At 61.3% G+C, this 25861-nt stretch overlaps 2 long non-coding RNA genes across 2 annotated transcripts; one reads left to right on the top strand and one right to left on the bottom strand.

Moving 5' to 3' along the window:
• Nucleotides 1–14879: 14879 nt before the first annotated feature.
• Nucleotides 14880–17542, bottom strand: LOC116656699. Its single transcript, XR_004311584.1, has 2 exons — nt 17088–17542; nt 14880–16197 (listed from the first exon to the last, which is right to left on the bottom strand). It is a non-coding gene; the product is annotated as an uncharacterized LOC116656699 (long non-coding RNA).
• Nucleotides 17543–20860: 3318 nt separating this feature from the next.
• On the top strand, nt 20861–25553 carry LOC116656698. The gene is made up of 3 exons (XR_004311583.1): nt 20861–21377; nt 22537–22679; nt 23196–25553. It is a non-coding gene; the product is annotated as an uncharacterized LOC116656698 (long non-coding RNA).
• Nucleotides 25554–25861: the final 308 nt, after the last annotated feature.

Here is a 25861-nt window from a genome sequence, read left to right as displayed (position 1 = left end):
AGTCACGTGGGCCTGTTCACGTGGGGAAGTCTCTCCCTTGCCCTCGCCACTGGAACACTGAGCTCCTCCACACTGCCCCAATGGCCCCAGAGTGATAAATTTCTGACTTCTCTTTGCTTGGTTGGGGACAGGACTGGGATGGTGGGCGGGGGGAGACACAGCTGGGAGTCCTGGGGCACAGTTGGGCGGTATCCAGGCTCCCCATCCAGCAGCTGCAGTCCCCCAGGCTCCCTGCTCCCACGGCTGCCCTGCAATTGGGCAGGACGCTGGTGGCCCGTGGGGCGGTATGCAGGAATGTGACGTGCCCGGGCGTGGGTGCAGCTTCTGAGAGCTTCCCCAGCTGTGCAGAGGCCCAGGCAGATGGAGCCTGGGTGATTAGAGCTGGTGGCAGCTGACGGCTGATGGAGGGGGTAGTGCAGGTGGGAGCTGGGGGGCCCAGGCCCCTGCACACGCCAGGCAGGGGGCCGGAGCTGCGCCCAGGGGAGGGCAGCCTTCGCGGAGACAGGGGTCCTGGGCAGGGAGGCTACGGGGGGGCCGGGGGCAGGGCTGAGGGCGGTGGGCCTGCAGGAGCCCTCTGGGTGCCCACCCAGGCCTCGTCTAGCCCTCAGGCCCCTCGCGTGGTGGAGAGTAGTCTCCCCTCCGACAGGTGCCAGAGGACCCACGGGCATCCAGCCTGAGGGCAGCCTGTCTTCACTCGCCTTCAGAGGAGCTGCTGCCGGGAGGCCTGGAGGCTCAAGTCCTCTCCCCTTCTTCACGGCGGGCGGGCTGGGAGAGTGCCTGCATCTGGCCTCGGTTTCCTCGCCGGAAATGTAGCGCTCGCCACGCCTCGCGGCAAATCAAGTGGGGCCCACAGAGGGCCCGGTACACAGCAGGAGCTCAAACAGCGAGGAGCCCCTGCGGCTTGCAGCCCTGCCCACTCCCTCCTCGGGACGGCCCGCGGGCCCCGCTGCCGCGCCTGCAGGTGGGGGCGGCCTCCGCTCGCCGGGCGCCCCGGGGCGCGGCAGGTGTGCGTGCGGGGCCGCAGCCGCCGGCCAGCGAGAGGCCCGCTGTCTGGGTGCCCGGCCTGGGCCACGGGTCCAGACGGCACCGGCCGGCGGGGTGCCGGGGCACGGCCTCCGCCCTCCGCACAGGGCGGGCGCTGGGACTGGCCGCGGCAGCGCCTGCGGGGTCAGAGCGCGCCGCCTCTGGTCATGGTCTCACCTTGGCCCAGCCCCGCGTGGTGACTCACCTGTGCTCTGCAGCCCTGGGGGTGGAGGCCGCCAAGACCTGCGAGGGGAGCAGGGGGCGAGGCCCAAGCAAGCGAGAAGCCCCTGGTCCCACTCCCCCACTCGAGCCCCGGGGGAAGGCAGTCACAGGATGCAGCTGCAGGGTGCCGCCCCCCCGCCCTTCCTGGGGACCCCCAGCCCCCATCTTGAAAGCGTTCTTTTGTGCGATGAGCTCCCCCCTGGGGGCTGAGTCACAAGATCATCCCGACTTCCCAGCTGACAGGGACTGAAGTCACTGCCTTGGAGGCTCTGGGGGTGGAGGGGCCAGATCTTCCTAACGTCACACCCCCCACCCACAGGGGAGAGCGAGTCCCCTCCGCCATCTGCAGGACCCGCTACCTGACCCGTGAGGCCCGTTAAAGGAGAGTGTGGCCCCGCTCAAAAGTCTGGGCAAAGTCCATGAAATGTGAGAAAGCGAACGCCTTCTCCCTTTCTTCCATGGCCTCTCCACTTGTCATGGTGTTTTTATTTGCTATTTAATGTCATTCTATGTAAAAAAATTTAAATTATTAGCACGCATTTTACGTTCATCTTGATAATGATCGATGCCCATTGGAGACATAGGCGGAACCGCTGAGATCACGCAGCCTGTGTTTCGTGGCTGGTGCACCTCTTGGAGTTCGCTGTCACATGGGGAGTACAGATGTGCCACGGAACTAACCCAGCTGTTTCCACGCCTGCTCTGCCCAAGTTCTCATCCAGCAAACTGATGGGGGACGTACCGGAAGGGGGGCTGTGCCCCCCCACTTTCCTTCCACATCATTTCCAACATGAGTGGTTGGCCGATAGGGACGTAGCACCAGGAAGAACGAGATGGGCTCTTGGTCGCTGGTCACACCCCTCCCCTTCCCAAAAGGCCTGGGAACGAGGCCCGCCTCACCTGCCCGCCTCCTGCCAGACTCCGGGCCCCTACTCTGTCCTCCAGCCTCCAGAACCGCCCACCTTAAATAAACCAGGCCTTTCCTGGCTTCTGCCCCGCAGGCCCTTCCTCCCTACCCATCTTGAAGCTTCACAGGCTCCTCCTCCTGGCAGCCTCGCTGGCCCTCTCCGCCCCACAGCTGGGTTACACATGCCCTGCCTCTGTGCCCCAGAGCCCCCTGGATTTGCATGTGGTCTCTTGTAGCTGGGGCTGATGCAAGGTCTCGTGTACCGCTGTGGCCTTGGCGCCTAGTGCCAGTCCTGGAACGCTGTCCTTGTTCTACACAGGAAAGTGGGTTGCTGGAGGGGGTGTTAGATAAAGGATGGGTGAGCAGGTGAATGGACACATGGATGGGCGGGTGGGGAGATGAGCAGGTGAATGAATGAGTAAGTGGATGATGGGTAGATGGGTGGGCCGGTGGATTGAAGGGGAGAGTTGGTGGATTGGTGGATGGGTGACAGGTGAATAGATGTACATATGGATGGATGGTTGGATGGATAGATGGACAGATAAGTGGGTGGGTTGGTGGGCATGACCTGGCCTACAGTCCTCTCCAAGCGGAACCCCAGGTCCCAGCCCTCTTGGTTTCATCTTGGCAGGCCTTACATGAGCCAAATGCTTTCAGTCAGTGTTTTGGAGACAAACCAGCGCTGTTCTCTCCAGCAAACAAGACAAGGTTGGGAGGATGATGGGACCTCACACTTGAAAGAAGTGGCTGGAAAGTGGGGCTGGGAAACAGGGCCTGTTGGGGAGTAGAAGCAGGGAGAGCATTACCCATCGCTGGGCAGACACAGCAGGCCAGGACCCCTGGTCAGCCACACCAGGTCCCTTCTACCTGTCCCTTCACCTGGTGACTCAGTCAGGGGGCAACGCCCAGAGCCAGGGAGACTCTGCTGGCCAAGATCTGGGCCATACACTGTCCAGGGAGGTTGTGCCCAGTGTCTAGGGGGAGAGACCACACAGCTGTGGGGGTTCTCCCTCAGCAAGGGTCACGCACGGGCCCTGCTGGTCTCGGGGCAGAGCCCGCTGCTCAGGGGTGGGGTCTGCTGGGAGGCCGTCTGCCCTGTGTGGCCCCCGGATGCCATGTCTGCATCTCCTCACCTCGGGGCGTCCTGGTGGTCAGGGCAGGATCCACCCTCTTCCTGAAGAGCCCCCCACAGCCCCTGGGTTGAGGATCTTGACACACTCACTTGTTTGATTGCCAGTCGAGTAGTCATCGCGTCATGGGCCCTGAGTGCCAGGCAGCCGTGTCGTGGGGACGAGCCCTGGGCACGAGTGGAGATGGCAGAGGATGGCGTCCATTCTGTTGGCAGTGATCTCAGCTAGCACCCCGAGTACGTGGCAGAACCACACAGACCCTGCAGGCAGTGCAGAGGAAGAGCCCACAGTCCCAGGTCCCCTGAGTCCTCTTTGGGAGGGGTGGGAGTGGCACCTGGCAGAGGTGGGTGGGGGCAGGCAGGAGCCATATGCACTTGGAGTGTCTGCTGACAGTTTTCTGACGTGCTCTGTGCTGCTTTACAAGAGACTGAAAGCTCGTCGATTATACACAAAAGGTTCTCACAATTTCAGGGGGCGGCTGCTAAAAACCTCCGGCTGCTGCCTCCGCAGAGGAGCCCAGGGGAGAGGCTCCGTCACCCCCTGTCCCCAGGTGTGCGACACCAGGGGAGAACTCAGGCTGAGCAACAAAAGCCAACTGAACACGTAAAGGACACAGTTAACCCAGCTGTCCCTCCCTCCCCAGCCTCCTAGGCCTTCCCCTCCCGAGGGCCCTCGGCATGCAGGTGGGAGGAGGATGTGGCCTGGCGGCCCCTCCACCAGGAAATTCAAACTGCCCCTAGACCACCCCCTTCCAGGAAACACGCTGCTCGGGACCCCCCGGCCCTGTCAGAGGCAACCTGAGGCTCAGACGCCGTAGGTCCCAGTCCCGGGAAGGAGCCGAGGGCGGGGCTGCCCTGGGGAGGACACCCCAGCCTTGGTCTGGACACTCAGACCAGGCCCAGCTGCAGCCCTGCGGAGGGCGGGGGGGCCGAGAGGGGCTTGTGAACAAAGACCAGGTAAGGACATCAATCAGCCGCGGGATCGCATTTCCTGCTCTGAAAGGTCCTGTAAAACACGGGAGAAAATTGACCTGTCAGGGGGATAGATGGCCAGTGATGGTGGCTGCAGCCGGGGCCAGGCTCCCCTCCGCCTGCGGGGTCCCACCTGTGACGGCTGCCCCCACCCTCCCTGGGGGGGGGGTGCCCGCGGCCTGGGCAGCCCCAGAGCAGAGGCCAGGCTGGGGGGGACGGGGTGCATCTACCAGGCCGCCTGGGTGGGGGGTCCGGCTCCTCACCGCCCACCCCACACACACCCCCTGACAGACGAGGCCCAGCTGCCTGAGCCGTCAGGCTATAAAACGGATGGAGAACAGAGATGGTGTCAGCAGACAGCTAGAGTACCTTTTAAAAAATGTAATCTCTTTTTATTTCCCCTCCCCCAGCCCCCTCCTCCCTCCACAGAGTAACCTTGCGGTCACCCCTCTCCCTTCCTGCGGCGCGGGCTGGCAGTGACCTTGCTGCCTGGACCTTGGCGCGGGGCGGCTGGAGGCCTCAAGGACGCCCTCTTCACCTTGGGGAGCTCTGTGCTGGGAAGAGCCGGCACGTGGGGGTGGGGGGAGCAGAGCCCCCTTGGCAGGCTCTGGCCCGTGGCCAGGCTCCAAGGTGACCCCACCACCGGCAAGGCCCATAGCCCTGGGCTGATGTGGGACCTGGGCCCCTGTGGCTGCCAGCTCAAGGGAAAGGGCTGGAGGGAGGCCATCTGCGTCTGCTTCTGGGGACCGCGTGGGGTCCCTCCTCCCACAGCCCCACCCCGCAGAACTGTCTCAGCACCACTTCTACAGCTCCTGGGGACTCCAGCGCTCGCCATCCCTGCGCCACTCATGTGGCCTGAGGGCCACCAGCTTGAGTTGTGTGCGGGGCGGCTAGCTGTTCTCTGAGGGGGAAGGCCGGGAGAAGTTAGGGAGGGGCCTTGCCCTGGGTCACCCTGAAGACTCCCGCATGATGGGGGAGAGGACAGCAGGAGAACCACACAGGACAAGGGACCGAAAAAGGTGCAAACGTCCCCATCCTCAATGAGCGGAGGGTCCGAGTGGGCAGAGGCCTGCGAGGTTCTCTGGAAGGTGCCTGGGTGTGGGGGCAGGGCTGGGGGCACAGAGACCTGAAGGTTGGGGAGCAGGGCAGGGCGCGGGGGACAGGCACACCTGAGCGAGGAGGCCGCACAGACTGACAGTCAGAGGCCAGGCCTCCCGTGGGGACTGTCACCAAGGGCGCAGACCTCTGGCCAGTTCTTCCCTCTGTCCTCGCAGAGGACAGACTGCGCTGGAGGATGCACTTCAGGGGCAGCGTGGGAAAGGGAGGCAGAGGTGAGGAGACACCTGGGACAGAGAGACGGGAGGACGAGGGCCGGGCAGAGCAGAGGGCAGAGGGGGCTGCCTCTCTCTGGGTTTTTGTCTGTATTGTGCCAGTCCTGGGGGGAGCTGTCTTGTGCCCTAGGGCCACCCCACCCCCACTGCTCAGCCTGAGTCTCCATCCATCCACCTGTCCACCACTGGCTGGTTTTATATTCTCTGGCCAGCGACCTGGCCCAGTGACCCTGGACACTGCCCAGAGACACCCTGCCTGATGGCCCCTCGGGCCCCAGCCCCAGCCGCTCCTCCCCCTCTTCCTCGTCTCCATCTGAAATCCGCCGTGTTCAGTGCTGGGTCCCGGGCGGCCCAGGCCCAGGCTTATGTAGGACAGGCCTCGGCTCCCCAGGGGCGGCAGACGACGAAAAGCAGGTTACAGCCAGTGAGCTTCAGGGCCTTCATGTTCTTAGGAACGTCAGGAACCACGGGCGGGCCTGACCGGGCACCGCCGGGCCTCCAGGACCCGCCCCATCTCGGGGAGCTGAAAGGCGGTGGCTGATTGAGGAATTTCCGGCGTCATGTAGGGTCCTGGGTCCGGGCCCTGGGCCTGCGAAGGCTGCGGGGAGAGCATAAGGGGTACCCCTGCTAGGCCCCAGCGTTGGCGGTGCGGTTGCTTTTAATACATTTTATTTTTCCATTTCTTCAAAAAGGTACGTTTCCTAATTCTAATGAGACAAAGAGAAAAGTCACGGAGCAGGGGGTTAGGTGCCCACGTCTGGACTGGCATCTGTGGGGCCACCCACTGAGGGGGGGTCACGGAGCAGTGAATCATCTGGAATAAAATTCCGGGCAGCCGTGCATAGGCGGCCTTGGGTCTGGGGACCCCAGGTCCAGAAGGGTTCGTAGCCCCCTGACTGGTCCTGTTCCATGGACGCAGCCCAGGGTCCCTCTTCAGTATCTCTTAGGGCTGAGAGCTGGAGCCCCCTCCCCTGGACTCCACCGCCAGGGGTGCCCCCCAACTGCCCCCTGCCTGCTCATACCTGACCCTGGGCCCCAGAGGAGCCAGACAGGCCCACAGCTCCCTCTTCCTAAACACACCTCTCTCTCCCACAAAATAATTTAATGCAACTTAATGGCTTGAAGTTGAAGTAAAAATTACAGGCACGTGGGGGGGGGGCTGGGACACCCCCCCCACCGGTAAGAAATCCTTTTGAAAATATAATTGAGTTAATGGAGCCGTAACTGTGTGTTATTTTGGGGGGTAATTGGCCTGCTTTTTGGCACTCTGCCCCTTTACATGCTCCTATTTTCTTCCAGCTATTGATTTTTCCTTTATAAAGTGGGCCGCTTTACTGCAAGTTTTAAAGCCCCAGCGATGAATAAAAACCTCATCTTCCCACTCATTAAGACACAGGAATTAACTCAGCTCGGGGCCTCACCAGTCAATTTGGGGAAGAATCCCGGGCTGCTGTGTTTCGGTTGAGGCCCAGGGGCTGCCTACTAGTGGCAGGGGTTCAAAGCACCAAGAGGGCCTTGAGTCCGTTTCCGGAAGGCGGGTCCTGGACAAGGGGCCCTTTTGGAGGGGGTCTGGAAGAAGCTGAGGACTTAAGGGGTCTCCTGAGCTGTGATCTCGAGGTGCCCCTCCCCTCCAGGTCTTCCTGCCCTGCGGAAGGGGCCTCGGACCCCTCCCTCGCCCTGCACCTGCCTCCTTGTGGCTACAATTCAAAGGCCCCACCCACCTGCCTGACTGCAGACCAACGTCACATGTGCTGATCAAGGTCGCACATCCTTTAGAATATATTTTTTGATTATAAAACCCATACACACACAAAATAAATGAATCCAGTGGCACAAAGGGATGCAAAGCAAGAGCGGAGCATCTCCCGGAGCCCCTGTCTCCAGAGGCGACGTCTGTGAATGGCTCCTCGCCACCTGCAACTTTGTCGCTTGCTTGATCTTGCTCACCTCCTCAGACACGCTGGCGCTTGCAGACCCACCGGTCACTTTCCATGGCCTCGTAGCACTCCGTTGCTTGTCTGTATCATGGTGTGTCCCGGTTTGAGGGGGCTTGGGATCTCCAGACATGGGATTGTCAAGGCTAACGGCAGGACAGCCCTGGGGACCCCGGGGCCGTTGGTCAGGATGGTCGGCTTCCGTGAATTCCGCCGACTGCTACTGTTCGACGTTTAGGTTGTTGTGACTTTCTCAACTCAACAAATGTTGCTGCAAAGGACATCTCTGTTCACACATCTTAGTGCCCTTATGCACGTATGTCCGGAAGATAAACCTCCCAGAAGAGAAACTGCCGGGTGAAAGGCACGCATATTGCAAACGCTGATTGCTGTTGCCAAACTGCTCAGCCAAAGTGTGCCAGCCTACACCCCCACCAAGTGTGAGAGCTTCCGCCTCCCCACGTCCTTGGCAAAAACCAGAGATGGTCAGTCATTTTGGCCTCTGTCATCTGAGAGGTGACAAATAGTGGCTTTTTATTTTAATCAGCTTTAAGATATGACTTAGATACAATAAAAGTGCCCATTTTTAGCATACAATTGGGTAAGTTTTGACAAATGGGTACAGTTGTGTAACCAGCATCACAGTTGAGATGCAGAACATTCTAAGTAGCTCAGGAAAGTTCCTTCAGGCCCTCGGTCAGTCCCCCTCTCCTGCCCGATCTCAGTCCCCGGCCACCGCGATTTGCTTTCCACCTCTGCAGAATACTTTCACCGTTTCTAGAATTTCACATAAATGGACCGTGCAGAACGAACACGCTCAGCAAACGGCTTTGAGACTCATCCAGGCCACTGTCATGTGTGTCCTCCTCACGGCCACGTGGTGTCCACGGCCCGGGTGCCCCATCCGCACCATTCCCCTGTGCTTGGACTCCTGGGCCAGGCCAGCTTGGGGTTCTTAATGAACAAGGCTGTATGTGAACTTGTGTCTCATCTCCTGGGCAAACACCTGTGGGTGGAATGGCCAGGTCACAGAGCAGGTGGAAGACGACGACCTTTCCCAAATCTGCTGCCTGCGTCCCCCCCGGGGACGTCCTGTTTTCCGTTCCCTCCTGCAGAGCGAGAGGACCAGCTCCTCCGCATCCTCGCAGCTTCTGATCCCGATGCCCGTGTCAGGCAGTCACCCAGGAGGGGTGCGACGGCATCTCCTTGTGCCTGTAACTTGCATTTGCCTAGTCAGTCCGCTGTCTTTGACATTTGTTAATAGCGATGTTGTTATTATGGAGAAATTTCAAACATTTTGTGTAATGGATTTCCCTTTCTGTTTGTGGTTTGGGGGTTTCATCACAGTTTCCTTTTATACCCCAGTCGTGATGGCTTCAGTCCCCAGAAACTGTCCCCTCAAGCTGACCCCACTTGTTTTTAGAGGTTTTCAAAGTGATGGAACCCACACCGGGGCTCGCAAAAGCCCCATCTCCCTCCTCTCCGGCCGCATGGCCAGTCTCCAGGGTCGTACTGGAAAGCGGTGTGGAGACCCTCACCCCTGCTGCCTGGGGCTGCCACCACCCAGGCCGAGGGTCCTTCCTGGCCGCCGCCCGGGCTGCAGCCCTCAGGGCCTCAGAGCAGCCGCTGGCTGGGCAGCTCTTCCTATCCTTTCCCTCCTCTGACCACAGGGCTCAGCCCCAGGCTGACGGGCCCAGAAGCGAGAAAGTAAGCTGCACGCACCCACGGGATCAGCCCAGCGGGGGCACCTGGGGCCCAGAGAGACGGAGCTGGATGTGGGGAGGGGCCCGGCAGGACATGCAGTGAGGTCCAGAGGGCGTCAGCCCGGACCAGTGTTCCAAAATGACCGTTCCACTGGGTACGAGGAGCCCCAACTCCATCCCCCACTTCCCAGCACACAGCTGCCTTTCCTAGCACCCGTTGCGGCTCCGTGCCTAGTTATGAATAAAGGATGATGAGCAGGAGTGGCTGGAACAGGGACAACGAGAGACGCAACCCCGCACCACCCCACCACCACCTGGACCCCTGGGTGAGACGGAGCCCACCTCAGGCTGCGGCCCGAGCGCTGTCTGGGCTACGCCCTTGGGCCCATCAGCAGTATGGGCTCCGAGGGCCTCCCCCTCCTCCCTGCAGGGACCTGGCTCCCAGGCTCCCAAAGGAGGAGCCCTCCCCCTCACTCCCATGGGTCACTTTGCTTCTCTGAGCCTTTCCCTCAAGCTCGGGTCAGCGGCTCCTGACACAGTTTCCAGAGCCACTCGCTGCAGTGGGTTGAGTGGTGTGTCCACCCAGAGCCTCAGAAGGTGACCTTACTTGGAGTAAAGGCCTTTGCAGATGTGATTAAGATAAGGGTCCCAAGAGGAGGGCACCCCGCCCTAAAACAGTGTCGGGCAAACTTACAGGAAGAGGACAGGACACATGTCCCACAGGGAGAAGCCAAGTGGAGATGGAGCCAGGGACTGGAGAGATGTGGCCACAAGCCAAGGGTGGCTGGAGGCCCAGGACCAGGGAGCAAGGCCAGGCAGGGACTCCTCTTGGGGACCCCAGAGGGAACCAGCCCTGCTGACACCTGGACTTCGGACTCTGGCCTCCAGACTGCGACAGAATAGGTGTCCGAGTTTGCGGTCCTTTGTTCGACGCTAGCACGGTCACCCAGGGCCTGCCTCCGCATCCCCCAAAGCAGGGCCCCAGGCAAGAGCCCATGGTCCCTGAGAGGTGACCCTGGACACAGACCTGAGACTGGGAGGCGGGGAAGCTGGATGCCGGCATGCTACCAGGTGTGGGCCCAGAGGGCCTCCACTCACCAGCCCTGAGCCTCAGAAATGTTCCCCACCTTAGAAAGCTAAAAACTAAAAATGATACAAATCTCATTTACAAACCAAAATTAGACTCACCGATGTAGAAGACAAACTATGATTACCAAAGGGGAAAGGGCGGGGGAGGGATAAACTAGGATCAGGGATTAACAGATACAGTCACTATATATAAAACAGATAAACAACAAGGACCTACTACGTAGAACAGGGAACTATATTCAATTTCTTGTAGCAACGCATAATGGAAAGGAATCTGAAAAAATGTGTACGTGTGTATATACAACAGAATCACTCTGCTGACACTGTAAATCAACTGCACTTCGATAAAAAACAAAACGAAACAAAGAAATATCCCTGTGATACCCATGGTTGGGGACAACAGCGGCACCTGTGTGCAGGGTGTCCTGCCCAGGGCAGAGACGTGCACTCAGGAAGGACACACGTGGCCGGCGGAGCTCCGCCGTGGCCGCCCGTGGACATGGGCCGACAGGCATCAGCAGCCCCTGCCACCCCAGGAACCCAGCGACTGCTCTGAGCCCCCAGGGTGCCCCGCCCCCCAGGACACCGGGCTGGAGCCCCCAGTGGGCAGATGAAGGTGCGCAGGGGGGCCCCAGGAGAGCCAGGGCACTCGAAAGGCCTCTTGGAAATAATCTGATATCGATGCTTCCAAAGGGCATCGAAGTGTCCACACGGGGCCAGCTCGGACCTGTCTGGTGGGGTTGGGTACCTGACGCTCCCAGGACCTTGCCAGGACCTCTCCTGATGGCTTGTCTCCTGTGGGGCCCCCTTCGGGAGGCCCCAATTCCTGCCTCCATTTCTGCGCTTTTGTTCTCATGCAGCCTCACACCCAGGCCCCCATGAGTACCCCCCCCAACTCACTTCTCTCACATATCAGGTGTGTCTCAATTTTCCCAGCCCTGGGCTTCTCTTTTTGCACAAATACAGATGCTTTCCAGGTGGAGCCATTTCAGCCCTAGGGGTCCCCAGCCTGGTTCTGGAAGGCCTTTCCTGGCCACCTTCTTCTGGGGTCCTGCCTTCCCCAGCTTAAGGAAGTGCCCTCGCATCCAGCCACTGGTTCTCCCACCTGAGCAAGCATTTGACCATCGGCCCCACCTGCATTTCTAACTAGCGTCCAGGAGCCGCTGGTCCAGGCACGGCCCTTAGAACCACATATCCTTGCGGGTGCAGCCCTGCTCATGACCCCTCTTCACCTCTGCTGGAGGAGAGGGTCTCCTCTGGGCACAAGGGAGGTGCTCCACCCCAAAGTAAGCCCACTGGCCACTGGTCCAAAGTCCCAGGGCTGAGGGACTTGGTTCCCAGAGAGCCCCCCGCCCCACAGCTGAGGCTGGTTCCACCTGTAAGGGGGATTCACCACCTCTCCTGCTTCCTCGTCCCACATCGGGAAGTGTGGGATTGCCCGGAGACACCCAGGGTGCGTGCACACCCACAGACAACGTGACAAACACGCAGTGATACCCTCTCTGGTCCAGGCCTGGGAGATGCAGAGTGAGCCTCAGGTGGGAGTGAGCACTCGCATGGGGTCAGGTGGCACCGGGTTCTGGACACCCTGGGATGCCTAACACGGCTGTAGGCCAGGGGGAGGGCGGCGGACCAGCGTCAGCCCTGAGCCACTGGGAGGGGGTCGCTGCCACCCAGGATCACAGGGCCCTGGGGACTCTCCCAGGCTGGGAGGGAGAGCACCACTCTCAGCCCCTCCTGCTTCCTGGCTGCGGGTCAAGGGCTGGGTCCCCTGAGCTCAGAAGGTTTTCTCTGCACACACTTCCCACCCCAACTCTGTGAGCCCTGGGGTCACATTGGGCAGCAGGGCCTTTTTGAGGCTGCAGCCCAGAGATAGGTCTGCCTCTGCCCTTGGGGATCCGGCAGTTTGTTCGGCCCCTCTCCCCTCCACAATCCTGGGCCAGGATTGGCCCAGAGACCTGGCGGTGTCACTCTGAGAGACAAGCATGGGATCAGAGGCCCAGAGAGCGGCGTGCCGGTGCCCGGAGCGCACAGCTGCGCCCCCAGGGTGGAGCAAGGGGCTCTCAAAGGAGCGGGTGCTGGGGAGGAGGGCAGAGCTGGCTTCCCACGCTCTGGGCCCTGGGCTGGGACCCACGGGCCACTCGCCAACTCCCAGGGCGGCCAGGCAGCCTCCTGAATATCGGGCACTCCTGAGGGTTCGGCCCTGGACCTGTGTTTTCGTCTGTTTCGTGTCGTAGGATACCAGCCACTGGGACACAGCCACCCCCGGCCCAGCCTGGAGCCGAGGCCGAGCAGGGAGCCACGGGCCCAGGGGAGGGACAGCACGGGCTGATGCGGGCACACGAGCAGAGCCCCAGGAAAATCCCACTCGGAAAAGCTTCCCTTAAGCGCTCAGGAAACATTAGAAACTTTGCAACCGCTGATGAGTATTATTAGAATTGAACTGGAAACCCAATAGACACCTGCGATCCTGCTGCAGAAAGCAAATCTTCCCCTTAATTCGGTTCTCCAGTGTGGGGGGGCGCCTGCACCCCCATCTCAGCCCAGGTCCCAGCAAAGACGCAGGCAGAGAGGGTGCAGGAGCAGCCCTGTCTGAGGGCTGGGGGTTTGGAGGCTGAGAAGTGGAGCCCCAGTGCCAGTCGCCCGCCCATCTGGGGTGGCCCTGTCACCAGCCAGGCTCCGCCCCCACCCAGGGGCTGTCCCAGAATGCTTCGCCTGAAGTGTACCCTGAGCTTCTCTAGAAGGGAGGGAGGTACCACGCCTCTCCCCCCACCCCCGTCACCCCCGCCCCCCATTCCGCCAAGTCCCCAAACTTAAAAAGCTTAACACCTGAGTTTAAAATCCTCATCTGCAGACACCAGCCCTGTTACCCATTCAGGGGTGAGGGGGCAGGTCTGGGTCCCACTCTGCCCCCTGTGCTCAGACTATCCCCTTCCTGAGCCTGGCCCTGGCCCAAGGGGCCCCCTTGCAGCCCCTCACCCCTCACAGGATGGACCCAGAGCTCTCAGCATTTCCGAAGGGAGCTGGTAGGGAGTATGGTTCCCCCCAAAGTGGGAGGGATAACCTGGCATCCAGGCCTCTCTGCCCATGGCATGGTGCTGGGGGTGGGCAAGAATGAGACCCCCAACCCAGCAGCTGGGCCGACCCAGCTTCGGCCATCCCCTCCCACCAGGAGTCCCCGGGCTTGGGTTCTGCTCCTGGGACGTGGAGTCTGGGGGTGCTGTCGGCTGGGGTGAGGGGCGGAGGGTGCTTAGTGGACCTATCTGCAGGGTAGAGACAATGATGTGCTGAGATAATGTTGAGGGGAAAGGGGGTGGCTTCCAGCCTAGAAGTCCCACCCTGGGCCCCCCAGGCCCTCTCCCTTCCTGTCCTGGGATGTCCCCCAGCAGCTGTTTTCTGGAACGGCTGGAGGCTGTGGTCAGCAGGAGGCCAGCTGGGAGAGCCCTGGCGGGAGCGAGGCTGGGAGGCCCCGCCCCCAGCAGGAGGCCCCGCCCCCTGCCTTGCGCCCACCTGGGGCCCCAGGAAGGCTGGGGTAGCCTGGCCAGCCCGGGAGCCGCAAAGGGCACAGAGAGTGCAGCACTGGGTGAGCTGCCGGCAGGGCCGAGACAATGTGGTTTCAATCTAATTGTCCCAAAATATTGTTACAACACAAACCACGTGCCATCCACTCACCTGCAACTCATCAGTGGCAAAGCTACTGAGTAAATCGGTTCCACACCCGTGGGGCCGGGCCCGGGCCAAGGCCTCCGCACCCGGGGCCTGTTTCCTGCTGGGTGGTGAGAACCGCCAGGGCGAGTGGGAGACACCGCAGGGGCTCCTCCTCTCTCAGCGACCCCCTACCCCACGCTGGAGGGCAGAGCTGAAAGGACCAGCCCCTTGTGCCGCGCCCGTCCAGGCCCCAGAGGGTCGACCAGGGGACTGGGGCCACACCGCAGCTAAAGGCCACTCAGCCAAGATCACCCCAGGGTCCGAGGGCCCAGGGGGTCCCCAGCGTCCTCTCTCTGCCCTTACCATCCCACCCTGAGACCGGGGCCTTGAGGACTTCACCCCTCTGGGAAATCTTTGCCTGGTATCTTCAATAACAACACAACCGCACTCGAAGGCACCGAGGCATTTTGGTAAATATGACTTGAGCGACTCCACCAACACTCAGTGAGCTAAGCCTATCCCGTTTAGCTGACGAGGGGACTGAAGCTCACAGAGGACCCCGGATGTGCCAGGGCCCATCGCTGGCTTCTGGGGCTTCCATCCCCAGTTCTTCCTGAGGTCTGCATGCTGCTGGCCAGTTGGACCTGACACAGGCCCTGGGGGAAGGGGCTGGGTCCTGAGCTCCAGGGCAGGGGACAAAGCAACGACCAAGTGCGGGAGTGGCAGGCGGCTCTGACCCCACCCTGGTGCCAGGAAGGTCCCCACCGTGGCCCTTGAGCTCAGCCCTGAGGGTGAATGGTGTGTCCGTGGCCAGGAAAGACGGCACAACAGAGAGCCCCACAGATCCGCCCTCAGTGGGGTGTTTGTGGGGGCTGGGGGGCTGGCAAAGACCGTTTTTCCAAATGAAGTGACAGTCATAGGTTCCAGGTGGAGGTATGTATTTTCTTGAGGGGGTTACCATTCAACCCACTACACAGTGACACCCACAACCACCCTTGAGAGCACAGTCTGTATTAGGTTGTATGCCACTAGGCGGTTTCCCATGTTAATTTTCACAGCATTCCCGGGATGCGGATGTCATCATCCTACTTTATGGATGAGAAAATGAGGCTCAGAGATGTTAAGCAGCCTCCTGGAAGCAGCACAGCTTCGAAACGGTGGAGCTGATTCTAACAAGGCTTGTGCTCTTCCTACAGGACTACATCGTGCTCTGCTAGAGGAGAAAGCTTGAAAAATGGCCACAAGGCCTCATTACAGCACGTGCCGAATAGGCACCAAAATGCTCGGCGAGGTGTGGCTTGGAGGCCTGCGCCAGCACGTCCTGAGCCCCCCGGAATGTCAGCGCTCACTGCCCGCAGCCTCTCTCTGGGGCACACAGGCCAAGGTGGGCCGGCCCTAGCCCACCTGTACCTGGCCCCCTGTCTCAGGGCTCCATCAGTTTATTCCCTCCCTCCTAACCGCTCTCAAGGCCCCCAGGAGTTGAGCTTACAGCCCCTTAGGAAGAGGATCTGGGAGCCGCCTGGAGGAGGGACAAGGTGGGGACAGAGGTGGAGAGCAGAGAGGGGCCCTCCTCCAGCCCTCCCGGCCTGCATAGTCATCAAGGGCTTGGGGGGGGGGCTGTGCTTTGTGGGGTTCTCTCCAGTAGGGGGCACCCTCTGCATTTCGGCCTCACCCTTGCCTTTCCTGAAGTGCTGTAGTGACCCTTTCTCGGTCCAGTGATGGACAGTTGGAGGTCGCCCGGGGAAGGCCAGGGGTGGGGCCAGTACAGGGCTGGTCACCCTGCCTCGTAGGGCTCTCCCAGCTGTGGTGTTCTCAGGGGCCGAGGCCTCACCCTGCACGTGAAGAGGCGCCTGCAATGCGGGGGCTTGCAGTTGAGGGGTGAGGCCAGGGGAGGTGTAGGCAGGCGTGGGGACGACTGGGATCCTGCTTGGGGTGTCCTGAGCCTTGCACACCGTTCCCAGGGTTGCGGGGACCCCGGGCTGCCTGGAGAGGCTGCTTCTGGGAGTCCAGGCCTGCTGAAGGGGGGGCAGGGGCTCTGGACTGGACTCAAGGCCGGGCCTCCCTGCTCTGGGGCTGTCCCGGGGAGAGCCCCTTTCCAGGGCAGCACGGCTGCAGCCAGACCCCCTTTGGGCTCTACGTTTCCGAGGGAGGTGTCGGCCACCCCCCAGGCCGGTTGCGCCTGACTTCATCCACAGACGGTCCCCACAAACTTTTTAAAACACATGATTTCTCTCAGCGTCTGTTGGAAGAAACAAAACCAATAGATCAAGCTTGCAATTTCACAGACCTTAATGCCTGGGATGAGATCAGGTGAAAAAGGAGCCGTGAAATTTCAGAATTTGGTTGAGTCAGTGGTGGTGCGGAGTCTGGGGACGGTCAGGCCTGGACTGGCTCAGGTTTGGGAAGCATCCCCTATCCCATGACTCAGGAGCCTGGGCAGCCCGGGCCCCCGACCTGCTGGAGGAGGGAGGGAGGTGCTGGGCTGGGTGTGAGCTCCCCTGCCCCACCCCGCCCCACCCTGCCCCACCCCTGCCCCCTAGGCCCAGCAAGGATGCTCCCAGCCTGGCCTCTTCCTGCAGGTTTTTCCCATCAGGTCTGTCGGGAGCCCTGGCAGGCAGGCCAGCAGGCTGGGTGGTGACTCACGGCTGGCCAGAGCCCATTTGCCCTGCACCCTGCCTCGGGGTGAAGTGAGAAATCTGACCGGGCTCCAGCACAGATGGGAAACCCCACCCCAGGGCCTGCAGCGGGACAGGTGTGGCTCCGTCCCACGCCCACACAGGCCCCAGGCCAGGGTGTCTGAGCCCGGCTTGGCAATGTCTGTCTGCACTGGTACAGCGGCTGCCTCTCCCCAGGCCTGGAACCCAGGATCCAGGCAGCCCTCCCGGCGCACAGCTCAGGGCCTCTGCCCAGGGCGGGAAGCTCCTGCTTGGGTGGCAGGCCTGAGGGACTGGGGTTCCCACCCGATTCAGCCTCCGCTGAGCTGTGAGGCCTCAAGCAAGTTGCTTCGGCTCTCCGTGTCTGTCCCTGGATGGGTCACCTGCTCAGCGAGAGTTTGCAGGTGACCTCTAAGGCTCCTGAGACCCAGAGGCTGGCCCCCTGACCCCCTCCCTTCCCCATGGTCGCTCTCACCTGGAGCCCAGGGGCAGGTGTTCCAGCCCCCGGGGCCGGATCAGTGTGGGCAGTCACCTCCTCCCTGGTGGAGCGGCTAGGGCCCACGGGAGCGGCCTCGAGAGCCCAGTGCAGCGCCAGGCCTGGCACCACTGAGACCCTTCTTCACTGTTTCCTCCCTCCACTGGTCACGGGCACCACACGGGCCCTGGGGAGACGCGGGGAGGCCCAGCGGCACAAGGACACCCCGCCTCTCTGGAGGGGCTGAGGCTTCACGAAGGAGATGCTATTAGAGAGCAAGGAACAAAGTCCTGGCAGAGCAAAGAGCAAAGGCTCCCAGGCAGGGCAGTGAAGACAGGGGAGGCGTGACTAAGAAATAGGATGGGGGGCCCCTGGTGGGGGGTTGGGGAAGGGCGGCCAGCACCTGCTAGTGCCAAGCCCCCGGCCTGCCTCCCTCTCCGGCTGGGGGCCCCTGATCCAATCCTTCGGGCTGAGGGTGACCTCATCAGGACAGAGGTGAGACCTGGATGGGGGGGTGGACTTAGAGTCTCCCACATCCCCAGCCTGTTGCTGCCAGAAGCCTGCGAGGCCCACCTGGCAGGTGCGGGTGGGGACCCAAATTCATAGCAAGTTCCCTAGGTTCCAGGCCCACCCAGCACCTTCAGAGAATGTGGGTTCTCATCTTGAGCCCGCTGACCACTGATCCAGATACACAGGTGCTGGGGTGCCTGTGGCCTGAGGGCATCAAGCGGAGCCTGGCACTGCGGGTGAGGGGTGCCCGGGAAAGGACGTCGAGGGAGGAGGGGACGCGGTCCCCACCAGGGGTTAGGCTGGGGGGGGGGGCAGTGTGGCCAGCCACAGCCACAGTGTGCCTGGCAGAATCGGGGCCTGGAGCAGCCGGTCAGGGGCTGCAATGTGAGCTCTGGGGGCCAGGGACCCCCTCCCCTGCCCGGGGAAGGGTACAGGGAAGGTGTTCTGAGCTGTCCCCACAGCCCTGCCTGGAACAACTCGATCTCAGGCTGAGCAAGGGCTGCAGAGAGTGAAGGAGCCAGGCCCAGAGGCTGGACTCCGAGCCCCATCCCGTCCCCTCTCGTCCCCTGCCCTGGCCCTCCCTAGGTCTCATCCATACACATGAAAGCAAATTAAAGGAGGGCCTGTGGCCTCCACGCAGCCTGGGGGAGACCCAGGGGGCCTCTGCAGGTTGACTAGGGTCTCAAAGAGGAAGAAGGGAGGCCCCCAGGCTCTAACAGGCAGAAGCGGTGAAGCGACCTGGCTGCACCGTCGGCCCTAGGAAAACACAGAAGGGCCGGGCTGCCCAGGGCCACAGCCAGCCGACTGCACCCTTCCCACGGGGACGGGACCCTGGTCCTCAGGGGCACTTGCCACCTGTGTCAGAGGGGCCTGCCCAGAGCCGCGGAGAGCAGTGTGTATGCATGCCTGGCAAGCCACGTACCCCTGGAACTGGCTTCCTCTCCTGCAGTTTGCACTTTGCCAGCATGAGATGTGTGTGCAGGTGGCAGGAACACACTCAGGCCAGCACAGGGCCTACAGCACGCCCTCCCTGGGCAGGGCCCCCTCCAGCTCCTCCTGGAGATAAGGTGCCCCGTGTGGTGCCGAGTCTGTGGGCACCGACCTATGGGAATGTCCCTGAGTCTGTGTCTGTGCAGCTGGAGGCCCGGAGCTGGACTTTGTCCACGTCACTCCCTTTAGGGCTGCTGCCTGCAGGGCGGGGCCCAGTTCCCCCTGCCCTGGCTGGGGCCTTGGGCTCTGTGTTTAAATTCCTCAAACCTCAACTTCCTCATCTGGGAAATGGGGTCAGTATTCCGTACCTTTCTCTCAGCATTACTGTGAGGGTCGGACGGGGCAGCCGCCTCCCAGGGCCCTGTGCACAGTGCAGGCTGAATCGACGTGAGCCGCTGTTCCCCTTCCCCTGAGCGTTACTCTTTTTTAGCCTAAGTTTTCTCATTTAAAAATGGGCTAATGGGAGGAGGGTGTAGCTCAGTGGTAGAGCCTGTGCTTAGCATGCACAAGGTCTTGGGTTCATTCCCTGGTAGTTAAACATTTTTTACTGTTTGAAAAAAAGGGTAAAACAAAACAAAACAAGACAAAACGGGTTAGTAACTCCCCACGGCCATGGGGACACAGGGCGTTAAGTGTTAGGGACGGGACTTCGTGAGGAGCCTCCTGTGTCTCAGGTGCTGGGACACGTGCCCAGGGAGATGCACGCGCTCTTCCAGGTGCATCGGAGCAACAGGACCCTGCCCCGCCGAGAACACTGCAAACGCCAGCACGGTGGCCGTCTCGGCAACGGGACCACAAGCCAGCCCTGGGCCGTGCGCGGCTCCCGCGTGTCCTCTCTGGCCGGTCCCCGAGGGCCAGAGGGACAGTGGGATGGGGTCATGGGGACGCACCGGGGCACTGGCCCCTCCAGGCCTCAGAAGACATCTTTTTTGAAAGTACATATAAATAAAATTTATTTGTGTATGTTGCCTCTGTAGCCAACAGCTCTTTTTAAAACAACACACTCGCGTTTGCTTTCTCCCCCTTTATACACAATTGCTGAACCACTGGGGTGAGTTGCAGACGCCGTGACACCTCACCCCTAAACGCTTCAGTGTCTCTAGTCCAGGAAGGGCCTTTCGCCATCCCCACGCCCGGGAAACACAGCCGGCACGACCTCTCAGGTCCCACGCGGCCCCCGTGCACAAGGCCCCAGCTCTCTCTGAAATGCTTTAGAGCCAGCCCCAAGCCTAGTGGGGTCCGGGGCCTCCCCGGGGTCTTGAGCTGTGATTAGTCGTCACAGCTCTTTAACCTCCTTTCCTCTCGAACAGAGACCCCACTTTTTGTCTAACATTGACCATTTCGAAGCATCCAGAGTGGCTGTCGACGTGGACTTGCTTTCTTCTTCCCTGTGGCTTGACTCGGGTAAAGCATCACACAGGTGACACTGTGAACCACCTGGAGGAAGCTGAGGCCCAGAGGGACGCCACTGGCACGCCTGGCCCCCGTCTGCTGTCGTGGGGCCTCCAGTGAGTGCTGCCCACCAGCCCCAAGCCTGGATGGCAGGGCTCCCGCTTGCAGTGGTGGCCTTCCGCTCACGGGTCTGCCCCTTTTGTGGACTTGGGGCTCCTTGAGGGGATACCTGCCTTTTGTTCCACCTCTGAGCTGGCTTGGGGGCCAGCAGGGAGCAGAGAGGACCCCGGACAGCTGGCAGTAAGGGGTGGGTTGCCCAAGGAGCTCGTCAAGGGCCCTCCAGGGTGCCCAACCCTCAGACCAAGGTGTGTGGGGCTCAGGCTAGGCAGCGTCGTGGAGGGCTGGGGACACAGCAGTGCCAGGAAAAGTGCAGACTGGAATCCACGCATCGTTTTCCTGGGAAGAGTCAAGAGAGGGGCAAAGGGCAGGGGCTGAGGCCCTGGGGCGCAGGGTCGGCCCGCAGTCTGGCTGGACCCTCCCGCATTCGTCTTTCCGCTGCCCCTGGTGCCCAGAAGGGAGGTGGGAAGGGAACAGTGTCGCCCGTTTCCTAAGATCTCCTCCTACAAGGGCAGAACCCGAGGGTGATGTGGCCGGAAGAGGAGGGAGCCCCGTCAGCTCAGTGTGGGGGGTCGGAGGGCCTCTGGGGGCCTCCACGTCGCTGTCTCTGTAGCGCTGTCTCTGGGTCTCTGACCGTCAGGCTGCTGTGCGGTTTGGATTCGTCAGGGCCCCACAGGCCTACCAAAGGGAGGCGAGGGGTCGCATTTGCTGAAGGACTGAGTGCAGAGGGGTGGGCAGGGCCAGGAGCCATCACCTTCCTTGGACGAAGGGCAGGAGGGAGGTGCTGTTGGAACCAGCAGGACACGGGAGCGCTGCAGCCCAGAGCCCGGGTGGAGGGGGCACTGCCCTCTCCCTGCCCCGCCGCCCTCCGCTCTCCAGCCTGTGCCCAGAAGCCAGAGGGCGAGGTGGCCACGTTGCGTGTGCAGGCCACAGCACCAGCCCCCAGGTCAGAGCAGGGCACGGAAGGGACCCCAGCGCCTAGTGGGTCCAGCGCCAGCAAGCCACGCCCATTGATTGACTCAAATCGATAAACAGGCATAGAACACATTCCATTTTGATGAAAACATCACCAAACAGCAGATTCCGAGAGCCGAGGGCCTCGCCTGGGGCCGCTCACGCCCCTCTGAGGACCCGCCCCGATGGGAAGGGGAGAAGCCCGCGTCTCCTGTCTCCCGTCTCCCGTTGTCCGCCCTGGGCCTCAGGCCTCCCCACCAGGCCAGCACTGCCCTTCTGAGAGTGCTGCAGCGTAGCAACGGCCATCCTGGGGCCGGGATGGGGCAGGTAAGGCCAAGGGGTGGAGAGGACTGCTAGGTCAGGAGCTGGGGAGGGGTCTGTGGGTTGTCGAAGGTCTCTGGCTTAGTATGGACCAAGGATGGACAAGGACTAGTGGAGAGAAAGGCTGGGTGAGGGAAGCAGAGGCTGGGGGGAGGGGAGGGACCTAGCGACACATAAGGGAGCAGGCGGAGAGGGGACCTCAAGCTGGAGAAGAGACAGCAGGAGCAGCACTGGGTGACACCAGAGGTTGTGGGGGGGGAGGGCGGCCACCGCAGATCTGGAGGGGGCCAGTCCCCCCTCCTGCTGCGCAAATGCCCCACACCCCCATGGTCCTGGAGTGTCCTTAGGATCCGGGGACCACTCAAGGCCAGGACACCATCACCCGCAGTGACCAGAACAGGACGCAGCCCCGGTGCGCAGAGGTCTCTAGCTGTGGCGGGGGGTGGGGGCGGAGGTAGGGGCGAGGACCCAGATCAGAGCCAAACTGCTCCCAGCCAGAGGGTCAATGCAAAACTTAGAAAGCAGACAACAGGTCAGATGTGACCTTAGCCAGGGCCGGAACCCCACAGCTGGAGCATGTCTGGGCTCCAAAGGGCCACATTCACCGGTTAAGGGTGTAAAGGAAGCATCGGACCAGTGAGTCCAGTGCTGACCCAACGCGGGCCCCCAGGGAGGCTCCGCCGGACCGAAGCAGTCAGTGCAAAGGGAACAGGAGCTCCTGAAGGGGAGCCACCCCCTTTCCTAGAGACATTCTCAAAGTGGAGTCCCGCTGCACCCCATGGCCCTGGCTGGCTCCAGGCCCCAAGGCTGTGTGGTGAGGCGTGAGCCCCTCGCCCTCCGCCCTCCAAAGCTGCCTGGCCCAGCCTGCCCAGCCCGGGAAGCTGGGTCAGCTGTCTGGCTCAGGGCCATGAGCTCGGTCTTAGGCCGGGGGAGGGACTGTCAGGGGACCTGCTGGGATGACGACTTTAATTAATCTGCAATATGTCGTGTTTTGGACAAAGGCAGGCTGCCCAGCCAGACAGCCCTGGTTCAAATCCTGCTGTGTGGCCTTGGGCAAGTTAGTGAACCTCTCTGTGCCACTTATCTTTAACGTGCTGAGGCTGGCTTCTTTCTCTTCCTTCTCCTCTCCTTCCCACCATGTCCCTGTGGCCTTGGGACTAAGCAGTTCGGCAGTCCTCATAGGGTGCCCAGGGCTGCCCGCTCGGGTCCACACAAGCTCACCGAGCCCAAGGAGGGGTCGACACCTGCCAGGTGGGCGGAAAGGCCCCGTCCAACTGTGGCAGTCTGCCAAGAGCCAATTCCACCAGGGTGAGTGGGACCTGCCCCCTCCTCCTCCTCTCACTGCCCCCTAACCTTCACCACCCTTCCCCGCTTAATCGCGTCCCAGCTGCTCCACCTTCCTTGTGGTCGCATTTCACTAGCATGGAGAGGCTGGGGTGGGGGGTGGGGTAGATGGGGGGTGGACAGCATCCCAGGTCTCCCTACGTGTCCCTGCCTTCATCAAGGAGGGGGTCTTTTGGGGGGGGAGAGTATAGCTCAGTGGTAGGGTGAGTGATAACCGTGCATGAGGTCCTAGGCTCAATCTCCAGCACCTTCATCAATAAAAAATATACATATGTAATATATACATACATTTAAAAATAAATAAATCTAATTACCCCCCACACCAAAAAAAAAAAAGAAAGGAGGGGTTCTTTCTTGTGTTCCTTGTGAGCTTGGTCCTTGCAGGGAGGAGGCCAGAAAGCCCTCTCACCCCTCTCCCAACCTGTCTGCTCCTGGATTTGGGTTTGTTCGGATCCCCGATTCACTAAAGAAAATTTCCAGGTAGGGCGAGGTCAGCTCTGCCACCAGCAGGCTGCGTGGACCCTAAAAGGGCCAAGGAAGTCACCTTTGCGCCTAGCAAAACATCATCATTCATCTGTCATCCAGCACTCGTTCACAAACATGTCCTGCCTGAAGAGCGCCCACCCCACCTGCCTCCTATCATTGACCCGCGTCTCCTGCACAGCAGTTGGACCGCCTGAGTCAGAACCATCTGGGGTACTTACCGGCCGGGCCCACTCCCAGCCACTGTCCAGCATGGGCTCTCACCTGGGGCCCCGAGAAGCCCTGCAGTGCAGTGACGTGCTGTTGGGGACCCAGCCATCGGGCGCCGTGCCCTCACTGCTCCCGCGGATGCAGAGGCCTGAGCAGGGGCATGCTTTGCCTGAGTGCTGATCCCCCACCGAGCCCCAAAGGACAAGGCTCAGAGCGCCAGAATTATGGGAATGGGGGCTGTGCCGCTTTACAGGACAGGAGTCCGAGGAGCAGGGTCCCCAAGCACGAGGCAACTTCTCCCCTCGGGGGACCAGCGAGATCCTGGCCACTTGTCTCAAGAACAGCTCCAAAGGTGGGGAGGTGGCCCCGATCCCCCACCCCCACGGCCGTCCTCTCCTGCCTCTCCTTTCAGGCTCCCAAGGACCCCCTCTCCCAACAGGTCTCCAAGTCTGCACTCAGGGCTCCCCCTTCCCTCACCTCTACTGTGTAAGAGACCCCAGCTGGAAGCACCCCAGAGACTCCTGCGCCCAGGCCACACAGCAAGAGACCCTGATGGGGGTGCAGGGATGGCTGAAGCACCCTCACCCCTACCGTCGCTGCTCCCAGCACTGGGGCTGCCGAAGTCCTAAACTGCTCGGCAGGCAGCATTCATGCTAATGGTCTTCAGGGGCCCTCCTTCACCCAGGCCCCCTCCTCCCAGCCAGGAAAATTATTAATTCCCATCCGTCAAGTTTACTTCTGGTAAAGTTTGCCATTAACTCGGCCGGCCAGGGGCCCAGAATAAAACGGGGAGGGAGGCAGAGGTCTGGGGCAGTCCTAGCGGGGGGTGTGGGGGGCATCAGGTGGAGACTCCATGATCCTTGGGCGTCTGGAGGGCCGGGGGGGATTAGGAGGCGGTTCCCCAGCCCCCACCCACCCATGGCAGCAAGTGGCAGGAGGGGACAAGGCTGCCTCAGCCCCCGTCTTCCCGCCGGCTTTGGCTGTGTGATGCTAAACTCTGTGTGTATGTGTGAGTGCGCTGTGCAGGGAGGGGACGGGCTGGGCTGGGAGCCCCGGCCCTGACAGTGTCCACAAGTGGCCGACGAAGCTGACGGTCTAGATTCTAGGTCAGAATGGCAGGAGCTGGTGGCCGAGGATCCCAGGACCAGCAGGGCCAGAGTGTGTTTCAGCTTTTCCCGATACTCCGCCCCACAGTCCCCAGCCCTGGTCCTTCCTGCACTGTCTTTCCCTCTTTTGTATGAAGCCAGGCCCCTCCACCTTCAAGGCTGGATTCCAGTCTCCCGCAGGCCTCCCCCCCTCTCAAGAGTCCGCTCTGGGCTGTGGCTGGGCCTGGAATGTTGCCGTCATGATCCTGGCTTCTCCAAGTGGCTCGAGGGCTGTCTGTGGGTTGAGGAGGGGGAGAGGGGTGCAGAAGGAAACCAGGGAGACACACCCGCAGAGACTGTCTGGGCCCTCAGGCCTCGGCAGTGCACGCGGTGCCCTGCTTAAGCACACAGTGCTGGGACCGGACAGGTGGGCCCTCGCGAGGCTGCAGAAACAGACATCTGATACACAGACACACCACACACACAGACACACCACACACACAGACACACACACACACACACAGACACACACAGACACACACAGACACACACACACACACACACACACACACACGGCTACACGGCCAGGAGAAGGGGGACAGCGGTGTGGCAGGGCTCCCGACGCGAGGGAGACCCCAGAGGCAACAGGCAGGCTGTTTCTGGACTCCCTGCCCATTTGCCCGCGGGATGGAGTGGGGTGGGGGAAGCCACCATGCCCAAGGTCCCAGGGTCTCAGGAGACAGTCCTGCCCAGCAGGCTTCCCCAGCCCACTGTGCAGCAGCCAGGGACAGAAGGGCAAGGCCTCGGAGTGACTTTTCACCGCTTTTTAAAAGGCAGCCCAGAATGTCACCTCCTGCCAGCCTAAGGCCTTGGCCGCAACTCCAGTTTCCTCTGCGTTTCCTGCTGCCCCAGGTCCAGTTTCATCTCCGCCACTCCCTGTCCCTCCCAGTGGAGGGGCTGCAGCCCTAACCCCCGCAATGACACCCTCTCCGCCCCCTCTCAAACCCCAGAAGTACTTAGAAACATAAATTAAAATAAATTGCATTTTTAAATCGCAAAATAGGGGCCATTTTATAGTTTTTATTGCATAAGAGCCATTAATGAAGTGTAGTCCCTGCCACCTTAATTGCCTGGGGACTAAAGTTCAATTCCTGTGTCCGTGCAGGCTGGGGACCTGGGCGTCACATCCACGCACCTGGCGGGACACAAGGGTAAATAAATTTATGGGCAGGATGAGGGGCTTCGGGGAGGTTCTGGAGGCTGCGTGGTGGAGCCCCTGCCTCCTGGGTGAGGGGTCAGGGGTTCCTGGGGACTAATGGACATGGAGAGGCCTCTCCGCCTGCCTCCCCCCCCCCCGCCTTCCTGACC

This window comes from Camelus ferus, chromosome 16, assembly GCF_009834535.1.
Source record: "Camelus ferus isolate YT-003-E chromosome 16, BCGSAC_Cfer_1.0, whole genome shotgun sequence".
NCBI lineage: Eukaryota > Metazoa > Chordata > Mammalia > Artiodactyla > Camelidae > Camelus > Camelus ferus.
This window is presented reverse-complemented; position numbering and strand designations above follow the sequence as displayed.